The sequence below is a fragment of the Hyperolius riggenbachi genome, chromosome 10, assembly GCF_040937935.1.
Source record: "Hyperolius riggenbachi isolate aHypRig1 chromosome 10, aHypRig1.pri, whole genome shotgun sequence".
Lineage (NCBI taxonomy): Eukaryota > Metazoa > Chordata > Amphibia > Anura > Hyperoliidae > Hyperolius > Hyperolius riggenbachi.
Genome location: NC_090655.1, coordinates 279,604,258 through 279,626,580, shown reverse-complemented (window position 1 = coordinate 279,626,580; position 22,323 = coordinate 279,604,258). Strand labels below are relative to the sequence as shown.

General features: G+C 46.8%; 1 pseudogene; it reads left to right on the top strand.

Moving 5' to 3' along the window:
* The window catches only part of LOC137537241 (zinc finger protein 208-like), a 98,849-nt pseudogene that overhangs the window by 2,970 nt on the left and 73,556 nt on the right, over positions 1-22,323 (top strand).

The following is a 22,323-nucleotide window of genomic DNA, read 5'->3' as shown; positions in this document are numbered from 1 at the left end:
ACAGTTATCACAGTATAGCAAGTACAGTTGCCACAGTATAGCAAGTACAGTTACCACAGTATAGCTAGTACAGTTACCCCAGTATAGCTAGTACAGTTACCACAGTATAGCAAGTACAGTTACCACAGTATAGCAAGTACAGTTGCCACAGTATAGCAAGTACAGTTGCCACAGTATAGCAAGTACAGGTACCACAGTATAGCAAGTATAGTTAGCCCAGTATAGCAAGTACAGGTACCACAGTATAGCAAGTACAGTTACCACAGTATAGCAAGTACAGTTGCCACAGTATAGCAAGTACAGGTACCACAGTATAGCAAGTATAGTTAGCCCAGTATAGCAAGTACAGGTACCACAGTATAGCAAGTACAGTTACCACAGTATAGCAAGTACAGTTACCACAGTATAGCAAGTACAGTTGCCACAGTATAGCAAGTACAGGTACCACAGTATAGCAAGTATAGTTAGCCCAGTATAGCAAGTATAGTTAGCCCAGTATAGCAAGTACAGTTAGCCCAGTATAGCAAGTACAGTTAGCCCAGTATAGCAAGTACAGTTAGCCCAGTATACCTAGTACAGTTAGCCCAGTATAGCAAGTACAGTTAGCCCAGTATACCTAGTACAGTTAGCCCAGTGTAGCCAGTAGTTACCCCAGTATAGTTGCCCCAGTGTAGCTAGCAGAGGTGCCCTCCCCCCCCTGCGGCCGCCGCTCCTGTTACCTTATGAGCGGGCGGCTGCTTCCTTCCTTATATTCCTCCAGCCTCGGCTTTCCTCTTCGCAGCATGTCGTATTACAGCAGCGCTTCCTGCGCGACTGCTGTAAGGAGGGAAGGAGGTGGGGTAGCGGCTTTCTGTAGCGGCGATACGCATCACCATTACTATGGGAACCGCTGTCCCGGCTCCCTTGGCTCCTTACAGCAGCCGCGCAGGAAGCGCTGCTGTAATACGACATGCTGCGAAGAGGAGAGCCGCGGCTGAAGGAATATAAGGAAGGAAGCGGACGCCCGCTCATAAGGTAACAGGAGCGGCGGCCGCGGGGGGAGAGGGAGAAGCTGCGGCCCCCCAGAAATCTGCCCAAGGACCCCCAGGGGGCCACGGCCCCCAGGTTGGGGACCCATGTTATAGAGTATTATATTGAACATCCTTTCCCGGGCGCCTCCTACCTGTACCCAGCATGGTGGTGACTGTATCATTCTGTGTGTCAGGTTCCTATAAGGAGGCTCATTGTCTCATCTATTTCTCCATGGAGGAGGGGCAATATATAGAAGGCCACTAGGACCTCTACAAGGACGGCATGATGGAGATTCAGACACTCCTCACATCACTAGGTTAGAGGAGACTTTCTTGTAAAGGAGAGAGTAGTACTTGGGGTCCACCTAGATCCATCTCCTCCCTTCCCCCTCATCATCTGGTAAACATGCTCAGTATCTCACAAAAAAGTACATCCTTATAGAACAACTATCAAAGAACTACTAAAAAGCTTTTCCGAGGTCTCTCAGCTCAGCCTGTGTTGAAAATATTTTTTTTTACACTGCGAGGCAGAGAGAGAGCGACAGGATCAGACACACAGACAGAACTGCAGCTGATGTTATTTACACACATTTGAAGCTATATTTCTGCTCTCTATCATTCTGAACAGATTCTAGTCACACTATTACAACCAGTGAAGATTGTTTCTGTATGCAGGATCTGCTGGACACAGCTTTCCACAGTAATGCCCACAGTGGAAGCTGTTCTCTGTAAATGTCATATTTTCTTCTCATAAGGTCTGAAAAGATGAAAAAAAAAAAAAAGCCTTTGTATTGCTATTTGCTAGTAACTCCTGGAAATATATGTGACATTTAGAATTTTATTTATCTTTCACAGTTGTACTTTAACCAGCTGAGCGGTCTGGACGAGCTCAGCTCGTCCAGTACCGCCGGAGCCTGCCGCTCAGGCCCTGCTGGGCCGATTTGGCTCAAATAAAAAGCAGCACACGCAGCCGGCACTTTGCCAGCCGCGTGTGCTGCCTGATCGCCGCTGCAGTGCGGCGATCCGCTGCATGCAGCGGCGAAAGAGGGTCCCCCCAGCCGCCTGAGCCCAGCGTAGCCGGAACAAAGAGTTCCGGCCAGCGCTAAGGGCTGGATCGGAGGCGGCTGACGTCCATGACGGCACTCCGCTCGTCGCCATGGCGACGAGGTAAGCGAAACAAGGAAGGCTGCTCATTGCGGCCTTCCTTGTTTATTCTGGGCGCCGGAGGCGATCGGAAGATCGCCTCCGGAGCGCCCTCTAGTGGGCTTTCATGCAGCCAACTTTCAGTTGGCTGCATGAAATAGTTTTTTTTTTATTAAAAAAAAATTCTCCCGCAGCCTCCCTGGCGATCTTAATAGAACGCCAGGGTGGTTAAGGGAAGAATGTCAACATTCTGCTAGTGTCAATGTTTTGTGTGGCTGCCATTATTTTTTTCTTCACTCTCTTGGGCATGGAGGTCACTGGAGCTTTACAGGTGGCCACTGGAATCCTCTTCCCCCTCCTCCATGATGAAGGTGGGGGATGTTAGAGACCTTGCTCTCCTCCACTTTCCATATGAGGATGCCCCGCAGGTGCACAATGGGGTTTAGGTCTGGAGACGCGCTTGGCAAGTCCAGCACTTTTACCCTCAGTTTGTTTAGCAAGTCAGTGGTCATCTTGGAGGTGTGTTTGGAGTCATTATCATGGTGCAATGCTGCCCACTTTTAAAAGATAGGGGATCATGCTCTGCTTCAGTATGTCACAGTACATGTTGGCATTCATGGCTTCCTCAATGAGCTGTAGCTTCCTACTGCTGGCAGCACTCATGCAGCCCCAAACCATGACACTTCCACCACCATGCTTCACTGTAGGCAATACACACTTGTCTTTGTACTCCTCACCTGGTTGCCACTATACACGCTTCATCTAAAGCAAATAAGTTTATATTGGTCTCATCAGACCACAGGACTCGGTTCCAGTAAGCCCAGTCCTTAGTCTGCTTGTTTTCAGCAAACTGTTTGCAGGCTTTCTTGTGCATTATCTTTAGAAGCTGCTTCCTCCTGGGCCGACAGCCATGCAGACTCATTTGAAAGTGTGTGCTGTGTATGACCTGAGCACTGACAACCCCCCCCCCCCTCCCCCTGCCATTTACTAACATGGTGATCCTTAAAGGTCTTTTTCTGGCGGTGCGGCAGGTGCCACATACCGCATTGCTGCCGCCAGTTTGCAGTGTGAAACTGGCCTAACACTTTTGTGAGACATGTATTTAGTCTGTGTGTTTCCTACAGATGTATCCAATAACAGAAACTCACCAGAGAGATTTACAGGTCCGCTCTATTCCCAGGATTGTCCACAGGAAGGTCACACCACCCCCCACCATTATCAGGTAAGTGGAACTGAGGGTCACCAGAGACTTCAAACTGTATTACATTCTTCCGTCTGCATATGCTGTTATCTGTGTTCAAAATTCATATTAGGTTTCATTTTTTGAACATAGGTGGGAGAACTGATACATGGAAGTACTGTGGCTAAAGAGGAAGAAGAGACGTATGTGAGGAGTGATCAGCAGTCTATGGAGGAGGGAGACATGATAAGGACAATTAAAGAAGAAGAACAGGAAACATATGTGAGGAGTGATCAGCAGTCTATGAAGGAGGGTTGCATGATGAGGAAAATTAAAGAGGAAGAAGAAGAGGCCTATGTGAGGAGTGATCAGCAGTCTATGGAAAAGGGTGACATGATGAGGACAAGTAAAGAGGAAGAAGAAGAGGCCTATGTGAGGAGTGATCAGCAGTCTATGGAGAAGGGTTACATGATGGGAACAAATAAAGAGGAAGACGAGACATATGTGAGGAGTGATCAGCAGTCTATGGAGGAGGGAGACAGGATGAGGACAAGTAAAGAGGAAGAAGAGACGTATGTGAGGAGTGATCAGCCGTCTATGGAGGAGGGTGACATGATGAGGACATGTAAAGAGGAAGAAGAAGAGACGTATGTGAGGAGTGATCAGCTGTCTATGGAGGAGGGTGACAGGATGAGGACAAGTAAAGAGGAAGAAGAGACGTATGTGAGGAGTGATCAGCCGTCTATGGAGGAGGGTGACATGATGAGGACATGTAAAGAGGAAGAAGAAGAGGTATATGTGAGGAGTGATCTGCAGTCTATGGAGGAGGGAGACATGATGAGGACAAGTAAAGAGGAAGAAGAAGAAGAGACGTATGTGAGGGGTGATCAGCAGTCTATGGAGGGGGGTGACATGAGGACAAGTACAGAGGAAGAAGAAGAAATGTATGTGATGAGTGATCAGCAGTCTATTGAGGAGGGTGACAGGATGAGGACAAGTAAAGAGGAAGAAGAAGAGACATATGTGAGGAGTGATCAGCAGTCTATGGTGGAAGGTGCCATGATGGTGACAAGTAAAGAGGAAGAAGAAGAGACATATGTGATGAGTGATCAGCAGTCTATGGAGGAGGGTGACAGGATGAGGACATGTAAAGAGGAGGACAATGTTACAGAGGGCAGAACAGGTGAGTTATCAGCAGTAATATAGAATAAATGTGTAAGTACATTGCTGGTGTCACTGCTAACAGACTGGCCTGTTTGGGGTTACGTGATGTACTTATTAGATTTTTGTAAATCTCAACTGCTTCCAGGCCAGCAGTCTCTGGTCCCTTAAGAGCCAGTGACATTTTTCGGTCTAAAAACGGTCATTGATGACCCACCGCTACAGCGGTCCAGAAGAGGTTACACTATCATTCTTGATTGTGTTTTGTAACAGGTTACTAATAATAACAATACAAGACACAGAACATTTATAATACAGTGGGTTGCAAAAGTATTTGGCCCCCTTGAAGTTTTCCACATTTTTTATCACATTACTGCCACAAACATGAATCAATGTTATTGGAATTCCACGTGAAAGACCAATACAAAGTGGTGTACACATGAGAAGTGGAACGAAAATCATACATGATTCCAAACATTTTTTAGAAATAAATAACTGCAAAGTGGGGTGTGCGTAATTATTCGGCCCCCTAAGTCAATACTTTGTAGAACCACCTTTTGCTGCAATTACAGCTGCCAGTCTTTTAGGGTATGTCTCTACCAGCTTTACACATCTAGAGACTGAAATCCTTGCCCATTCTTCTTTGCAAAACAGCTCCAGCTCAGTCAGATTAGATGGACAGCGTTTGTGAACAGCAGTTTTCAGATCTTGCCACAGATTTTCGATTGGATTTAGATCTGGACTTTGACTGGGCCATTCTAACACATTGATATGTTTTGTTTTAAACCATTCCATTGTTGCCCTGGCTTTATGTTTAGGGTCATTGTCCTGCTGGAAGGTGAACCTCCGCCCCAGTCTCAAGTCTTTTGCAGTATCCAAGAGGTTTTCTTCCAAGTTTGCCCTGTATTTGGCTCCATCCATCTTACCATCAACTCTGACCAGCTTCCCTGTCCCTGCTGAAGAGAAGCACCCCCAGAGCATGATGCTGCCACCACCATATTTGACAGTGGGGATGGCGTGTTCAGAGTGATGTGCAGTGTTAGTTTTCCGACACACATAGCGTTTTGCATTTTGGCCAAAAAGTTCCATTTTGGTCTCATCTGACCAGAGCACCTTCTTCTACATGGTTGCTGTGTCCCCCACATGGCTTGTGGCAAACTGCAAACAGGACTTCTTATGCTTTCTGTTAACAATGCCTTTCTTCTCGCCATTCGAAGGGGATAGGAGGCGCCCGTGTAGTGTATTAGGTGTTCTCTTTATACAAAGAGACTCCACAGGTACTTCAAATAGAGTCTGGAGAGCCTGAGCGCCAAGAAGGCTTGGCGCTCAGGCTCTCCAGACTCTATTTGAAGCACCTGTCATTGACCTGAGGAAGCGGCTTGGACCGCGAAACGCGTTGTCTGTTGTGCTAAATAAACCTTCTTAACCTTTTACCAAGTGCAGTCTCTTTGTATAAAGAGAACACCTAATACACTACACGGGCGCCTTCTATCCCCTTCGGAAAACGATCTTGTATTACCCCATTCGTGGGGTTCTTCGTGACTTACGAGAAGCGAAGCCTTTTTCTAAGGAGCAGCGACCAACGATGATAAAGACCGAGTGGGGACGGGACTTCCCTACACGCCTATACAAGTGGTTGCCTTAAAGCAACCTACACTTGTGAGTATACTTACTCTTAATTTTAATTTCCTTATCTGAAGATAATACACCATAAGGGCTCCTGGTACCCCTGCGGGTTTTTCTTCTCTTTTCTCTATACTGACCAGGTTTCTTCTCGCCACTCTTCCATAAAGGCCAACTTTGTACAGTGCATGACTAATAGTTGTCCTATGGACAGAGTCTCCCACCTGAGCTGTAGATCTCTGCAACACGGCCAGAGTCACCATGGGCCTCTTGACTGCATTTCTGATCAGCGCTCTCCTTGTTCGGCCTGTGAGTTTAGGTGGATGGCCTTGTCTTGGTAGGTTTACAAAAAAGTGGGATCAGCGCATCACCAGGCCGCCTCCAAATGGCCTCCGATCAGAGATGCGCTGAGCCCCCCCAGAGACTGCAAACGCACCTTGAACCCAAATAGAGGCTCTGCATATACACCAAAAGCATGGCTGTTAAGTGGGAGCGGCTGACCAAAAATGAATTAAATTAGTACATAGCATTGAAATGAACAGCGCAACTTAAAAACAGATGAGTGCCTACTTGCAAAAGAGTGCAGACCCCACTTATGGGATAAAATACACACTGAGCATACACATGACCTGTCTACCAATGAAGGATGTTGGTTTCCTGTAACAGCTTGGGACGACTGCTTAACAAGTTGCATGCAAGCTGTTACAGGAAACCAACATCCTCCAGTGGTAGACAGGTCATGTGTATGCTCAGTGTGTATTTTATCCCATAAGTGGGGCTTGCACTCTTTTGCAGGTAGGCCTTCATCTGTTTTTAAGTAGTGCTGTTCATTTCCTTGCTATGTACTAATTTAATACATTTTTGGTCAGCCGCTCCCACTTAACAGCTTTGCTTTTGGTGTATATGCAGAGTCTTTGTTTGGGTTCAAGGTGCGTTTGCAGTCTCTGGGGGGCTCAGCGCATCTCTGATCGGAGGCCATTCGGAGGCGGCCTGGTGATGTGCTGATCCCACTTTTTGCGCAATTTTCAATTTTACTTGGTAGCGTGCCCAGGTTATGCATATGCATAGGTAGGATTTAGTTAGTGTTAGATCCCCTCCCGTGGAGGATTGACTTCTTCGCAGTGGGAGGGACGAGTACTTATAATGGTCACTGTACATTACTGTACACAGATTGGTCACAGTAGGGGTGACTTAGTGTTACTGGCCTGTAATAAGCTGATAATGGTCACTGTACATTACTGTACACAGATTGGTCACAGTAGGGGTGACTTAGTGTTACTGGCCTGTAATAAGCTGATAATGGTCACTGTACATTACTGTACACAGATTGGTCACAGTAGGGGGTGACTTAGTGTTACTGACCTGTAATAAGCTGATAATGGTCACTGTACATTACTGTACACAGATTGGTCACAGTAGGGGGTGACTTAGTGTTACTGACCTGTAATAAGCTGATAATGGTCACTGTACATTACTGTACACAGATTGGTCACAGTAGTGGTGACTTAGTGTTTCCGGCCTGTAATAAGCTGATAATGGTTACTGTACACAGATTGGTCACAGTAGGGGGTGACTTAGTGTTACTGACCTGTAATAAGCTGATAATGGTCACTGTACATTACTGTACACAGATTGGTCACAGTAGGGGGTGACTTAAGCAGCGTACACACGCCGGACTTTAGGCAACGACGGGTCCGTCGTTGCCTCCCGCTGGGTGGGCGTGCCAGCGACAGTCCGGCGTGTGTACGCTCTGTCGTCAGACTGATACGGCTGTTTCTGAGCGATCCGCCCGGCGGATCGCTCAGAAACAGCCGTATCAGTCTGACGACAGAGCGTACACACGCCGGACTGTCGCTGGCACGCCCACCCAACGGGAGGCAACGACGGACCCGTCGTTGCCTAAAGTCCGGCGTGTGTACGGACCTTTAGTGTTACTGACCTGTAATAAGCTGATAATGGTCACTGTACATTACTGTACACACTGTCATAGGCATCAGCCTAGGAGAGTTGATCGCTTTTGTGCCTCCCAGGGGGACAGCCGAGTGTCACAGCTGTCCCCAGTACAGCGCTGCCTTAGATCGCATCGCTGTACATTGTAAATAGATGGCGGTCTCCGCTGGGAGACTGATGAGCAATGATGGAGCAGAGCTCCCGCAGGATTTGACGCCAGTCGGCGTTAGGTGGACCTGGAGGAGCCATCGCATTTACCCCCATCAGCGTGACGCGGTTGTAAGACAGTTAATAAAAGCTTGAAACACAAAATCTAAACTAAATTTCAAAATTACTCCCCAAAATCTCTGATCATTTACATTTCCGAGCTGCAGCTGCTCAACCAGCACTAATACAAATGTAAAGGTGGCCACATATCTAGTAATGATGGGCAGATTCCACCTCGAGACAAATCTTTCTCTAATCAAATCTGATCAGAGAGCGATTGGTCAGCTGCCCATACTCCGCAAGCTGATTCCCGATAACCACTTAGGTAAGTACAGATGTCACCTAGTATAGGTAGGTAGGTAGGTACAGGTGTTGCTTAGTATAGGCTAGGTAGGTACTGGTGTCGCTTAGTATAGGCTAGGTAGGTACAGGTGTCGCTCAGTATAGGCTAGGTAGGTACAGGTGTCGCTTAGTATAGGCTAGGTAGGTACAGGTGTCCCCCCTGTATAGGCTAGGTAGGTACAGGTGTCGCTCAGTATAGGCTAGGTAGGTACAGGTGTCCCCCCTGTATAGGCTAGGTAGGTACAGGTGTCACTTAGTATAGGCTAGGTAGGTACAGGTGTCCCCCCTGTATAGGCTAGGTAGGTACAGGTGTCGCTTAGTATAGGCTAGGTAGGTACTGGTGTCGCTTAGTATAGGCTAGGTAGGTACAGGTGCTGCTTAGTATAGGCTAGGTAGGTACAGGTGTCCCCCCTGTATAGGCTAGGTAGGTACAGGTGTCGCTTAGTATAGGCTAGGTAGGTACAGGTGTCGCTTAGTATAGGCTAGGTAGGTACAGGTGTCACCCAGTATAGGCTAGGTAGGTACAAGTGTCCCCCAGTATAGGCAGGTAGGTACAGGTGTCGCTCAGTATAGGCTAGCTAGGTACAGGTGTCCCCCTGTATAGGCTAGGTAGGTACAGGTGTCGCTCAGTATAGGCAGGTAGGTACAGGTGTCCCCCTGTATAGGCTAGGTAGGTACAGGTGTCCCCCTGTATAGGCTAGGTAGGTACAGGTGTCCCCCTGTATAGGCTAGGTAGGTACAGGTGTTGCTCAGTATAGGCAGGTAGGTACAGGTGTCCCCCTGTATAGGCTAGGTAGGTACAGGTGTTGCTCAGTATAGGCAGGTAGGTACAGGTGTCCCCCTGTATAGGCTAGGTAGGTACAGGTGTCGCTCAGTATAGGCAGGTAGGTACAGGTGTCTCCCTGTATAGGCTAGGTAGGTACAGGTGTCCCCCTGTATAGGCTAGGTAGGTACAGGTGTTGCTCAGTATAGGCAGGTAGGTACAGGTGTCACCCTGTATAGGCAGGTAGGTACAGGTGTCCCCCAGTATAGGCAGGTAGGTACAGGTGTCCCCCAGTATAGGCAGGTAGGTACAGGTTGTCACTCAGTATAGGCTAGGTAGGTACAGGTGTCCCCCTGTATAGGCTAGGTAGGTACAGGTGTTGCTCAGTATAGGCAGGTAGGTACAGGTGTCCCCCTGTATAGGCTAGGTAGGTACAGGTGTCCACCTGTTTTACTTATCATCAAGCCTGGATCCAGCGATCGCAGCCTCCCTGCACGGCAGCGGTACCCTTTGGTATGAGGATCTTGATTGAGCAGCATCATGACGTCGATGTCATGACTGTACCGACGTCCAGACGCTGCTCAGTCCGGATCCTCCTCATACCAGAGGGCAGAGCCGGGTCTTCAACCAGGCACTACAAGCGTCTGCTTAGGGCCCCATTCAGGGTCTAATTTAGAGCCCTGTCAGCATGTCATTTTTTTGTCCTAACATGCCAGCTGCTGCTGCTCTGGCTAAGGGGCCCCAGCATGTAATAACTGGACTGCAGAGTGCCTCTCTATCTGCCTGCTTGTTGTAACGAGATGCTCTCCACTCCAGCCTCACCATGTGACTCTAGTCAGCGTGCTCACTGTGGCTGGGAGACGCTGCTGACCTCATGGCGCACTGCAGTGAGACTGAGATCCCGGGCAGCGAGGAAGATGAGAAACATCAGGTCTCCTTCCCCCAGTCAGTGGCACATATTCCTTGTTCTCATGGCATCTCTCTCCAGCTTCAGCAAATGCTAAGGAGAGACAAGATGCAGCTAAGCCCTCCCCATCCCCACAACAAACACTCTGCAAGTAGCAGGAAATATGGTTGTTCTCCATAATATAGGGCAGACACAGGGGCACTGATAGCACAGGAGGACACAGTGACATATAAGTCAGGAAGTCTCAGGACAGAAATCCCTCCAGCGTGCTCCGTAATGCAGAGGCTGTGTGGCTGTGTGACCTCCAATGGACCTCAGCCAGACACAGGTAATAAAGTGCAGCAGATACAAATCAGTGGAGCTGCGTGACATCTCTAATGTTATGTGATTCCTGACAGAGCTTTCCTGTGTTGTAGCCTGTGTTTGTAAATTACATTTTCCATATAAAGGTGCCCATAAGTTAAATGATGACTGAGCAGATCGATCTCTGATCGTAGGGAGATCTCTTGGCTGCCTATACACCCCAGGTTCATTCAGAAGCGAGAGATTTTAGCATAAAACCTCTTGGGAATCAGCCTTGTGATGCCGCCTCCATCACTGCCCCCCACCCATGCAATTAATACTTTACCTGTCCGCTTTCACCCGTCGTGGTCCCCATTCATCTTCTGTATTGCGGACGGGCTTCCGACGTTAAGCACATGGGATGTGTGATGTCACAGACGCTAGGTACGCTGACCAGACGTCCCGCTTTACCCGGGACAGGTCCCGGATTCGGGGTCCCCATGTTGCATGAGGCATCGGGACTCTGGCCACTGTACCATTGCATGAATATCCAGTTCATAGGCCGCAGCCCCGCTCCAGCAGCCTGCATAGTGTTCGGCTGACAGAGCAGGGCTACGGGAAGATGGCGTCCGAAGCCCTGTACTGGAGACTATTTGTGTCTCCAGTACAGGGCTTCGGGCGCCATCTTCCTGTAGCCCTGCTATTCCTCTCAGCACCAGAGATTGCAGTAGCAAGATTGTCCGGGGGGAGCTGCGCGCCAGAGGCCAGCCGGTTGAGGAGACTTCTGTCAGGTGAGTAAATTCTTTGTTTTCTGCTGAAATGTGGCCCAAGTTGCGTTTATTTTCTGCTGAAATGTGGCCCAAATTGCTTTTGTTTTCTGCTGAAATGTGGCCTAAATTCCGTTTTTCTGCTAAAATGTGGCCCAAATTGCGTTTGTTTTCTGCTGAAATGTGGCCTAAATTGCGTTTTTCTGCTGAAATGTGACCCAAATTGCATTTGTTTTTTTTACTGCAATGTGGCCCAAATGGCGTTTATTTTCTGCTAAAATGCGGCCCAAAATGCGGTTTTCTGCTAAAATGTTGCCCAAATTGCGTTTATTTTCTGCTGAAATGTAGCCCAAATTGCGTTTGTTTTCTGCTGAAATGTGGCCCAAATTCCGTTTTTCTGCTAAAATGTGGCCCAAATTGCGTTTGTTTTCTGCTGAAATGTGGCCCAAATTGTGTTTGTTTTCTGCTGAAATGTGACCCAAATTGCATTTGTTTTTTTACTGCAATGTGGCCCAAATGGCGTTTATTTTCTGCTGAAATGCGGCCCAAAATGCGTTTTTCTGCTAAAATGTTGCCCAAATTGCGTTTATTTTCTGCTGAAATGTAGCCCAAATTGCGTTTATTTTCTGCTGAAATGTGGCCCAAATTGCATTTGTTTTCTGCTGAAATGTGGCCCACATTGCGTTTATTTTCTGGTGTCTGGGGTAACAGTTGCTGCATTTATTATTTAACGGTCATAGTTGGCTATATTGGCTGCTTTTTTTTGGCGCCCCCCCCCCCCCCCCCCCCCCCGTCCCAGGTTGGACCCAGAAAAATCTGGTCACTGTATGCTAGGTGATCTACAGAGGCCAGCGGCAATGCGGATGATGCATGGGAACCACGGCAGGAGCGACAGGATAGGTAAAGTATTAATTGCATGGGTGGGGGCACCTTCACATTATGGGAAACATAGCTAGTGGTTCTGCCGTGTTTGCCACACGTCCAAATGTCACACGTTGTTACTGCCGCGCACCCCATCGACCACGTCATTCCAACGTCTTGCAGCATTTCCATCTGATATATTTTACCAATTTCACATTGAGGGAGCCCATGGTGTACAGGGGCTGGAGGAAGCCCCAGGTAAGTATAAATGTTTGTGTACCACTTGCCTTATGTATCAGTGCATGATTGACTTGTATATATAGAGCACTGGGTAAGGGATTGTGCTGGGATTGTGAATTGGTTTGTCTCACACCTTGTGGAAATGGGTAGTGCAATTTTTTTTAATTGCCTACATTTGCCTATTGGGGACATGCGGTGGCTGCATTTATCTATTGAAGGTATATAATGGCTGCATTTGTCGATTGGCACACATACAGTGGCTGTATTTGCCAATTGGGTGGCACACGGTGGCTGCATTTGTTGATTGGGGGCACACAGTGTGGTGGTGGTGGAGGGCCCAAATCTGCTACTTTGCTTAGGGCCCCATTTGGCCTTAATCCGGCTCTGCCAGAGAGTATTGCTGCCTGCAGGGAGGCTTCCATCGCTGGATCCAAGCTTGATGGTAAGTAAATGGCTGGATCGGGGGGATTCAAATAACTCTGACTTTTATGCAAATATAATGCAAATTGTATGCAGATAATCAGATTTGTCAGGAAATGCATTTGATTGGCTGAATTCCTAGCTAATACAATCTTCATGCAAGGCAAAGTTATTGTCATGTGATTGGCCGCCTGTAATGAGCACAACCTTCTGCAGTTCTCTGTCAGGCTGATAACTAGCGATGGTCTGTGACATGCTAATAACTCTGAGCTGGTGCATATTGTATGCTAATTATCAGGGCTGTGAAGTCGGTACAACAATCATCCGAGTCCTCAGTTTATTATTCCACCGACTCTGGCTCCTCCCCCTCAATTCATCACTGCCAAAGCTTAGGAACTTTAACCACTTCTGGATACCGGGTGGTTTTGCTGATCGGTGCTGCGTGGGCTCTCCAGCCCACAGCACCGATCAGCTAGCAGCCAGGCCGATCAGACTTCCCCCCTTTTTTCCCCACTAGGGGGATGTCCTGCTGGGGGGGTCTGATCGCCGCCGGCTGCTTGCGCTTGCGGGGGGGGGCTCTCTTCAAAGCCCCCCTCCGCAGCGCTTCCTGGCCGCCTTCCCCTTCCCTCCCTCTACCTCCCCCTGTGAGCGGCGCAGGACGGAATTCCGTCCTGCGCCGGATAGGATAGGCTTCAGCCTATCAGGTGCCGGCGGTCCCCGGCCAATCAGAGGCCGGGGATCGCCGATCTCCGCCACGGCGCTGCTGCGCAGCAGCGCCGTATACATGTACACACCGGGGAAGATCTTCCCCGTGTGTTTACATTTACCCTGCGAGCCACGATCGGAGGCTCGCAGGGTGTTCACGGAGACACCCTCCGTGAACTGACATGGAACATGCAATCCACTTCAGGATTGAGGGGCGTAGTTAAGCGTACGCCGAATCCTGAAGTGGTTAAAGCTACAGTATTTTAAGATGACATCTGCTTTTGAGAACAAAAACCTCCTGGACAGGAAGCTAACACTCTACCCTGTCAGCCATCCTGGCCTTTCATTGTCCTCGTGAATGCCCAACATGTCATTTGTATACAGTATAATCTATATACAGTGGCTTGCAAAAGTATTCGGCCCCCTTAAAGTTTTCCACATTTTGTCACATTACTGCCACAAACATGCATCAATTTTATTGGAATTCCACGTGAAAGACCAACACAAAGTGGTGTACATGTGAGAAGTGGATCGAAAATCATACATCATTCCAAACATTTTTTACAAATAACTGCAAAGTGGGGTGTGTGTAATTATTCGGCCCCCTGAGTCAATACTTAGTAGAACCACCTTTTGCTGCAATTACAGCTGCCAGTCTTTTAGGGTATGTCTCTACCAGCTGTGCACATCTAGAGACTGAAATCCTTGCCCATTCTTCTTTGCAAAACAGCTACAGCTCAGTCAGATTAGATGGACAACGTTTGTGAACAGCAGTTTTCAGATCTTGCCACAGATTCTCGATGGGAAGATGGATGGAGTCAAATACAGGGCAAACTTGGAAGAATCAACTCTGACCAGCTTCCCTGTCCCTGCTGAAGAGATGCACCCCCCGAGCATGAAGCTGCCACCACCATATTTGACAGTGGGGATGGTGTGTTCAGAGTGATGTGCAGTGTTAGTTTTCCACCACACATACTTTAGCGTTTTGCATTTTGGCCAAAAAGTTCCATTTTGGTCTCATCTGACCAGAGCACCTTCTTCCACATGGTTGCTGTGTCCCCCACATGGCTTGTGGCAAACTGCAAACGGGACTTCTTATGCTTTCTGTTAACAATGCCTTTCTTCTTGCCACTCTTCCATAAAGGCCAACTTTGTACAGTGCATGACTAATAGTTGTGCTATGGACAGAGTCTCCCACCTGAGCTGTAGATCTCTGCAGCTCGTCCAGATTTACCATGGGCCTCTTGACTGCATTTCTGATCAGCGCTCTCCTTGTTCGGCCTGTGAGTTTAGGTGGACGGCCTTGTCTTGGTAGGTTTACAGTTGTGCTATACTCCTTCCATTTCTGAATGATCGCTTGAACAGTGCTCCGTGGGATGTTCAAGGCTTTGGAAATCTTTTTGTAGCCTAAGCCTGCTTTAAATTTCTCAATAGCTTGATCCCTGACCTGTCTTGTGTGTTCTTTGGACTTCACGGTGTTGTTGCTCCCAATACTCTCTTAGACAACCTCTGAGGCCCTCACAGAGCAGCTGTATTTGTACTGACATTAGATTACATACAGGTGCACTCTATTTAGTCATTAGCACTTATCAGGCAATGTCTATAGGCAACTGACTGCACTCAGATCAAAGGGGGCCGAATAATTATGCACACACCACTTTGCAGTTATTGATTTGTAAAAAATGTTTGGAATCATGTATGATTTTCGTTCCACTTCTTATGTGTACACCACTTTGTATTGGTCTTTCATGTGGAATTCCAAAAAAAATTGATTCATGTTTGTGGCAGTAATATGACAATATGTGCAAAACTTCAAGGGGGCCGAATACTTTTGCAACCCACTGTATATAAAATCAGATGTATGTGTCTGTTTGTGCCGCGATCCCTCGAAAACGGCTTGACCGATTTGAAAAAAAAAACTTGGTATAGAGATCCCTTACTACCTGGAATGATATGTTCTGGGGGTCTCACGCCCCCCCCCCCTGCACACCTGGGCGGAGCTACAAACAGCAAATTAGATTTCCCCATTCATGTCAATGGAAAAAATGGAAAAGGCTGCCATTCTCACAGTAATCAAGCCAGAGTCCCCACACTTGGTACAGTTGGCCACTTGGTGACCGAGGTTAAAATCCAGGAAAAGTGGGCGGCGCATAAAACAGCCAATCCAATTTTAGCCATTCATTTTAAAGGAGAACTGTAGAGAGAGGGATATGGAGGCTGCCATATTTATTTCCATTTAAGCAATACCAGTTACCTGGCCCTCCTGCTGATCCTCTGCCTCTAATACTTTCAGCCATAGGCCCTGAACAAGCATGCAACAGATCTGGTTTTTCTTACAATTTTGACAGATATGACCAGTATAGCTGCATGTTAGATCAGCAGGGCTTCCAGGCAACTGGTATTGCTTAAAAGGGAATAAATATGGCAGCCTCCATATACCTCTTACTACAGTTTTCAGTCGCTTTAAATGGGATAATGTATACTGCAGCCATTCAGACTGTTAATCGCAGGGTTTTCAAACTTGGCACACTTGGTCACTGGGTGAATGAGATTAAAATTCAGGAAAGTGGGTGGAGCCTACAACAGCCAATCAAAATTCACCTATTGATTTTCAAGGTAAATATTTATACTGCTGCCATTCTTACATTGTTCAGGAAGTGATGATGTTTCTCTATTTGCAGCGTGGAGTCCCGGCATCAGGAACCTCTCAGAGACTCGTCTCTCTGTATCCACAGACTGTACAACGGATGATGATGTCACTGGACAAGAGTCTCCTGCAGATATCCTGGTGACCCCAAATATTCCCCCAGACTCCCCTCACCTGTCTAACCCTGAGGGGCCTCATACCCAGCACAGCTCACCCCCTGCTGGAGGGCCTTACTCCTGTTCCACATGTGGGAAATGTTTTGTGCGGGAATCAAAGCTTGTGAGACATAAGAGATATCACACCGGTGAGAAGCCATATTCATGTGCTGAGTGTGGGAAATGTTTTGGGAGTAAATCAGACCTTGTCACACATGAGAGAACTCACACTGGGGAGAAGCCCTATTCATGTGCTGAGTGTGGGAAATGTTTTGTGAGTAAATCAAACCTTGGCCAACATGAGAGAACTCACACTGGTGAAAAGCGCTATTCTTGTGCTGAGTGCGGGAAATGTTTTGTGAGTAAATCAAACCTTGGACATCATGAGAGAATTCACACTGGTGAAAACCTCTATTCATGTGCTGAGTGTGGGAAATGTTTTGGGAGAAAATCAAACCTTGGACAACATGAGAGAATTCATACTGGTGAGAAGCCCTATACGTGTGCTGAGTGTGGGAAATGTTTTGCACAGAAAGCATACCTTGCCATACATGAGAGAACTCACACTGGTGAGAAGCCCTATTCATGTGCTGAGTGTGGGAAATGTTTTGGGAGTAAATCAGACCTTGTCAAACATGAGAAAATTCATATTGGAGAAAAGCTCTATTCGTGTGCTGAGTGTGGGAAATGTTTTCAGAGTAAATCATACCTTGTCCAACATGAGAGACTTCACACTGGTGAGATGCCCTATACATGTGCTGAGTGTGGGAAATGTTTTTCATATAAATCAAGTCTTGTCACACATGAGAAATCTCACACTGGCAAAAAGCCCTATTCATGTGCTGAGTGTGGGAAATGCTTTGGGCGTAAATCATACCTTGTCCAACATGAGAGATCTCACACTGGTGAGAAGCCCTATTCATGTGCTGAGTGTGGGAAATGTTTTGTACAGAAATCACATCTTATCAAACATGAGAGATCTCACTCTGGAGAGAAACTCTATTCATGTTCTGAGTGTGGGAAATGTTTTGTACAGAAATCGCATCTCATCAGACATGATAGAATTCACACTGGAGAGAAGCTCTAACTTGTTGCTTGTCAGATATTTGTGTTGAGTGTTGAAACAATAGCGAAACAATTATTGTGTTGAAACAAAAACAAAAAATAAATACCCACTTAGGGCTGAGACACACTATAAGCTATTTTCTGAGCACTTTCTGGCCATTGGCGCTTTCTAAGCACTTTAAAAAAACCGCTCCCATTCACTTGCATAAAATCGCTGCGATTGTGAAAAACGCAATCACGAAGATTTTTCTGTGATTTTAATGCAAGTGAAAGGGAGTTTTTGTTGTTTTTTTTTTTTCCCTAAAACCGCTGATCATCAGGAAGTGCTCAGAAAATCGCTTAACCTCCTTAGCGGTATGCCCGGCACTGTGTTGGTCATACCGCCGGCTGGCCCCAGGAGTCCCCCATTATAAATGTAAGCGATCGGATAGTTGTAATATCTTCAGCTAGCACTAGGCTAGCTAGTAGTGGTGGTCCGGCATCCTTAGGTTACGTTTGATCCCCCCGATCGCCGCTAAATACATTACCCCCCTGGATCCAGCGATCGCTGCAGCCTCTCCGGACACCTCCGCTCTTCTCTATGGGGAGGATCGGGTCTGCGCATGACATCATGATGGCGCTGACGTCATGTTCGATCCTCCCCAAAGAGAAGAGCCGTCCTCTGTCCCTCAGGGGTCTAGTAGCCCTCTGTACAGTGGCGATGTAAATATTTACCTTCCCGACTCCTGCGCAGGCGCTGTGGCGGCTTTCGGCTCCGAAATAGGCGGAAATACCCGATCGCCGGCGGGTCTGCTCTACTGCGCAGGTCACCGGCGCCTGCGCAGTAGAGTGGACCCGACTGAGATCGGGTATTTCCGCCTATTTCGGAGCTGAAAGCTGCCACAGCACCTCCGCTGGAGCCTGCAAAGGTAAATATTGAACTAACAGTTGGGTCTGTCGCCGGCTGTTCTGAGGGCTGTGGCGAGACCCCCGTGGCACAGAGGACGGCGTAGGAAGCCTCATTAGGATCCTGAGGCTTCCCTCCACCCGAGGTGAGTTCCCCCCAGGGGAACTTTTTGAGTTTACAGTGTCTCTTGAAGTGTATTTTTTTTTTTTTTAAACCATATTTTTTTTGTTTCAATAAAACCCTGAGTACAAAACATAAATGCAATAATCCTACAGAACTTGCATGAGATATGAAATAGCGTGTACACTGAGTCATGATATGTCAACCAGAAGTATATAAGACAGAAAAAGCTAAGGAACAAGGAGACCGTCACAGGTAGGATAGAATTATCATCATTCTAATGCTGGGAAACTTATCCTAAATCCATCCACAGATGTGATATCAGGCTGATTGGGCAGAACAAGCTGTCCAGCTGATCTGTACAAGTGGAGCAGTGATCAAACAATCAACCAATTGGAAAGCAGACCATCACTTGGAAGATCACATTCAGTACAAGTTCAGGGCCTGCTGGTATATAATATGTGCACTTTTAATCAATGTGATCTAACTGTAACTATTGTAGATAACAAGTTTAATGTAATTAAAAAAACGGTAATACAAACAATTTCACTTTTCTGCATAAGATGTATTACAACGTTCTACTGAGGTGAGGTACATCAGCAAGGGTCGTTTCACACTGCCATTTTTAGCCAAATGGATCGGATTTCCACTTCACCGGATCCGTAAGGTTTGGTCCACACCGGCAAACTGATCCGTGAAAGCGGATCTGATCACCGGTCGATCTGATCCATTGCCACTCCGGTCTGCTGAGCAGGCGGGTGAGGGAAGGAAGGTTTCTTACAAAGGCTTCCGTCTCTTCTCCTTGCCTACCACGTCATGTCATGTGACTACCACGCTTCCTCCTTCAACTAGAAGGAGGAAGTGTGGTAGTCACATGACATGACATGGAATTGATGAGGAAGAAGACTGAAGTTTGGGTAACAAGCCCTCCCTCCCTCACCCACCCGCTCATGTACAGTTTAGCCCCCCCTGTCCATTTCTTCACTAGTGTGATTTTTTTTTTCTGGGTGCTGAATGAACCAGACATTAGGTCACACTGATATGGCTGCTTTGCTCAATTTAGAGTCAGAATTTGACCCCATAAAGTTCTATATATGATTGTTATTTACCAATTGGAGCTGTGGATGTGGGAATTTTAGAATCTCCCATTCATCCAGACTGAACTGAAGAAAGGAGATTTCCCTCTCTCTGTTTGCTCTAATTACATCAAGTCCAGTAAGATGAGAAGAGATGGATTTATCTTCCAGCAATGTTATTCTGGGCACACACAGGGCTGTTATTCAGAGAGATTGGATCACTGTGACTGTGACGGGATCTTCCAGGGATCTCGTGGTTTCTCTACATAATTTTAGGGGTAACATTATAGATCTATATTGTTAGGCCCTAACACATGAAGTTTGGCAACTATTTTACATAATACTATAAATATGATAGCAGCAAAATATAAGGTATTAGAAGTTAGATGTATTCCCAGGTCATATTACACTCAGCACAAATAATGCAAATACACTCCAATGCCTCAGTGCTGCACCCCAAATATAAATTAGGAGATGGTTGGATACAGGTGTTTGGGCTGGAGGTGAGATACAGGACTTCTGGGGTGGAGAGGGGGACAGGTTATTGTTATATGTGTTACACTCACTGCTATAGACACCCCAATGCCTCAGTGCTGCACCCCAAATGTAAATTAGGAGATGATTGGATACAGGTGTTTGGGCTGGAGGTGAGATACAGGAATTCTGGGGTGGAGAGGGGGACAGGTTATTGTTATATGTTTTACACTCACTGCTATAGACACCCCAATGCCTCAGTGCTGCACCCCAAATGTAAATTAGATGATTGGATACAGGTGTTTGGGGTTGAGGTGAGATACAGGAATTCTGGGGTGGAGAGGGGGACAGGTTATTGTTATGTGTGTTACAGTCACTGCTATAGACACCCCAATGCCTCAGTGCTGCACCCCAAATGTAAATTAGATGATTGGATACAGGTGTTTGGGGTTGAGGTGAGATACAGGAATTCTGGGGTGGAGAGGGGGACAGGTTATTGTTATGTGTTACAGTCACTGCTATAGACACCCTAATGCCTCAGTGCTGCACCCCAAATGTAAATTAGGAGATGATTGGATACAGGTGTTTGGGCTGGAGGTGAGATACAGGAATTCTGGGGGTGAGAGGGGGACAGGTTATTGTTATGTGTTACAGTCACTGCTATAGACACCCCAATGCCTCAGTGCTGCACCCCAAATGTAAATTAGGAGATGATTGGATACAGGTGTTTGGGCTGGAGGTGAGATACAGGAATTCTGGGGTAGAGAGGGGGACTGGTTATTGTTATATGTGTTACAATCACTGCTATAGACACCCCAATGCCTCAGTGCTGCACCCCAAATGTAAATTAGGAGATGATTGGATACAGGTGTTTGGGCTGGAGGTGAGATACAGGAATTCTGGGGTGGAGAGGGGGACAGGTTATTGTTATATGTGTTACAGTCACTGCTATAGACACCCCAATGCCTCAGTGCTGCACCCCAAATGTAAATTAGGAGATGATTGGATACAGGTGTTTGGGTTGAGGTGAGATACAGAAATTCTGGGGTGGAGAGGAGGACAGGTTATTGTTATATGTGTTACAGTCACTGCTATAGACACCCCAATGCCTCAGTGCTGCACCCCAAATGTAAATTAGGAGATGATTGGATACAGGTGTTTGGGCTGGAGGTGAGATACGGGAATTCTGGGGTGGAGAGGGGGACAGGTTATCGTTATATGTGTTACAATCACTGCTATAGACACCCCAATGCCTCAGTGCTGCACCCCAAATGTAAATTAGGAGATGATTGGATACAGGTGTTTGGGCTGGAGGTGAGATACAGGAATTCTGGGGTGGAGAGGGGGACAGGCTATTGGTATATGTGTTACAATCACTGCTATAGACACCCCAATGCCTCAGTGCTGCACACTAAATGTAAATTAGGAGTTGATTGGATACAGGTGTTTGGGCTGGAGGTGAGATACAGGAATTCTGGGGTGGAGAGGGGACAGGTTATTGTTATATGTGTTACAGTCACTGCTATAGACACCCCAATGCCTCAGTGCTGCACCCCAAATGTAAATTAGGAGATGATTGGATACAGGCGTTTGGGGTTGAGGTGAGATACAGGAATTCTGGGGTGGAGAGGGGGACAGGTTATTGTTATGTGTTACAGTCCCTGCTATAGACAAATGCGGGAAGCTGTTGCTGGAAATGATTCTGTGTCAGGTAACAAAATAAATATGTTATAATGGAAATAAGATGCATCTCCAAATATCTCTCCTGTGATTAAAGCTGCTAATAAAGTTAATCTCTGGATAATGTGCTGTATATTGTACTCTTTTATTTATCTCTAAGTTAGCCAATAAATGTTATCATCCTGATTCAAAGCTTCTACTGCTTCTAAATAGATGGCAAGCCTTTTTTCCTCCATACACAGCTCATGTCCCCTTGTTTGTAATACAACCCCAGAGAGGAAAAGCCCACCTGCCAAGCTTATGTATTGCCCTCTGATGTATTTATATATGTTAATCAGGTCACCTCTCAGTCATCTTTAGTTGCCGCATTCCAGCGGTTCTGGAGGTGTGTTTAGCTATCAGGGACAACAAAGAGATGATTTTCAGAATGAAGACACAGGCAGAGAGTGTTTCCTGGCTGGCAATGATTACATTTACAGATTAGGAAAAGATAAGCCAGCTTCTACTGCTCTCTGCAATGAAAGTAAAGAAGTAAAAGAAATTCCTGAAACTTTAGATTTGGGAATATAATCCCACTTTATATAGCCACGTGCCCCTATATAATCAGTATCCTGTAGTTGATGTCCAATTAGCAATATTATGTCTATAGAGGTGCAAAC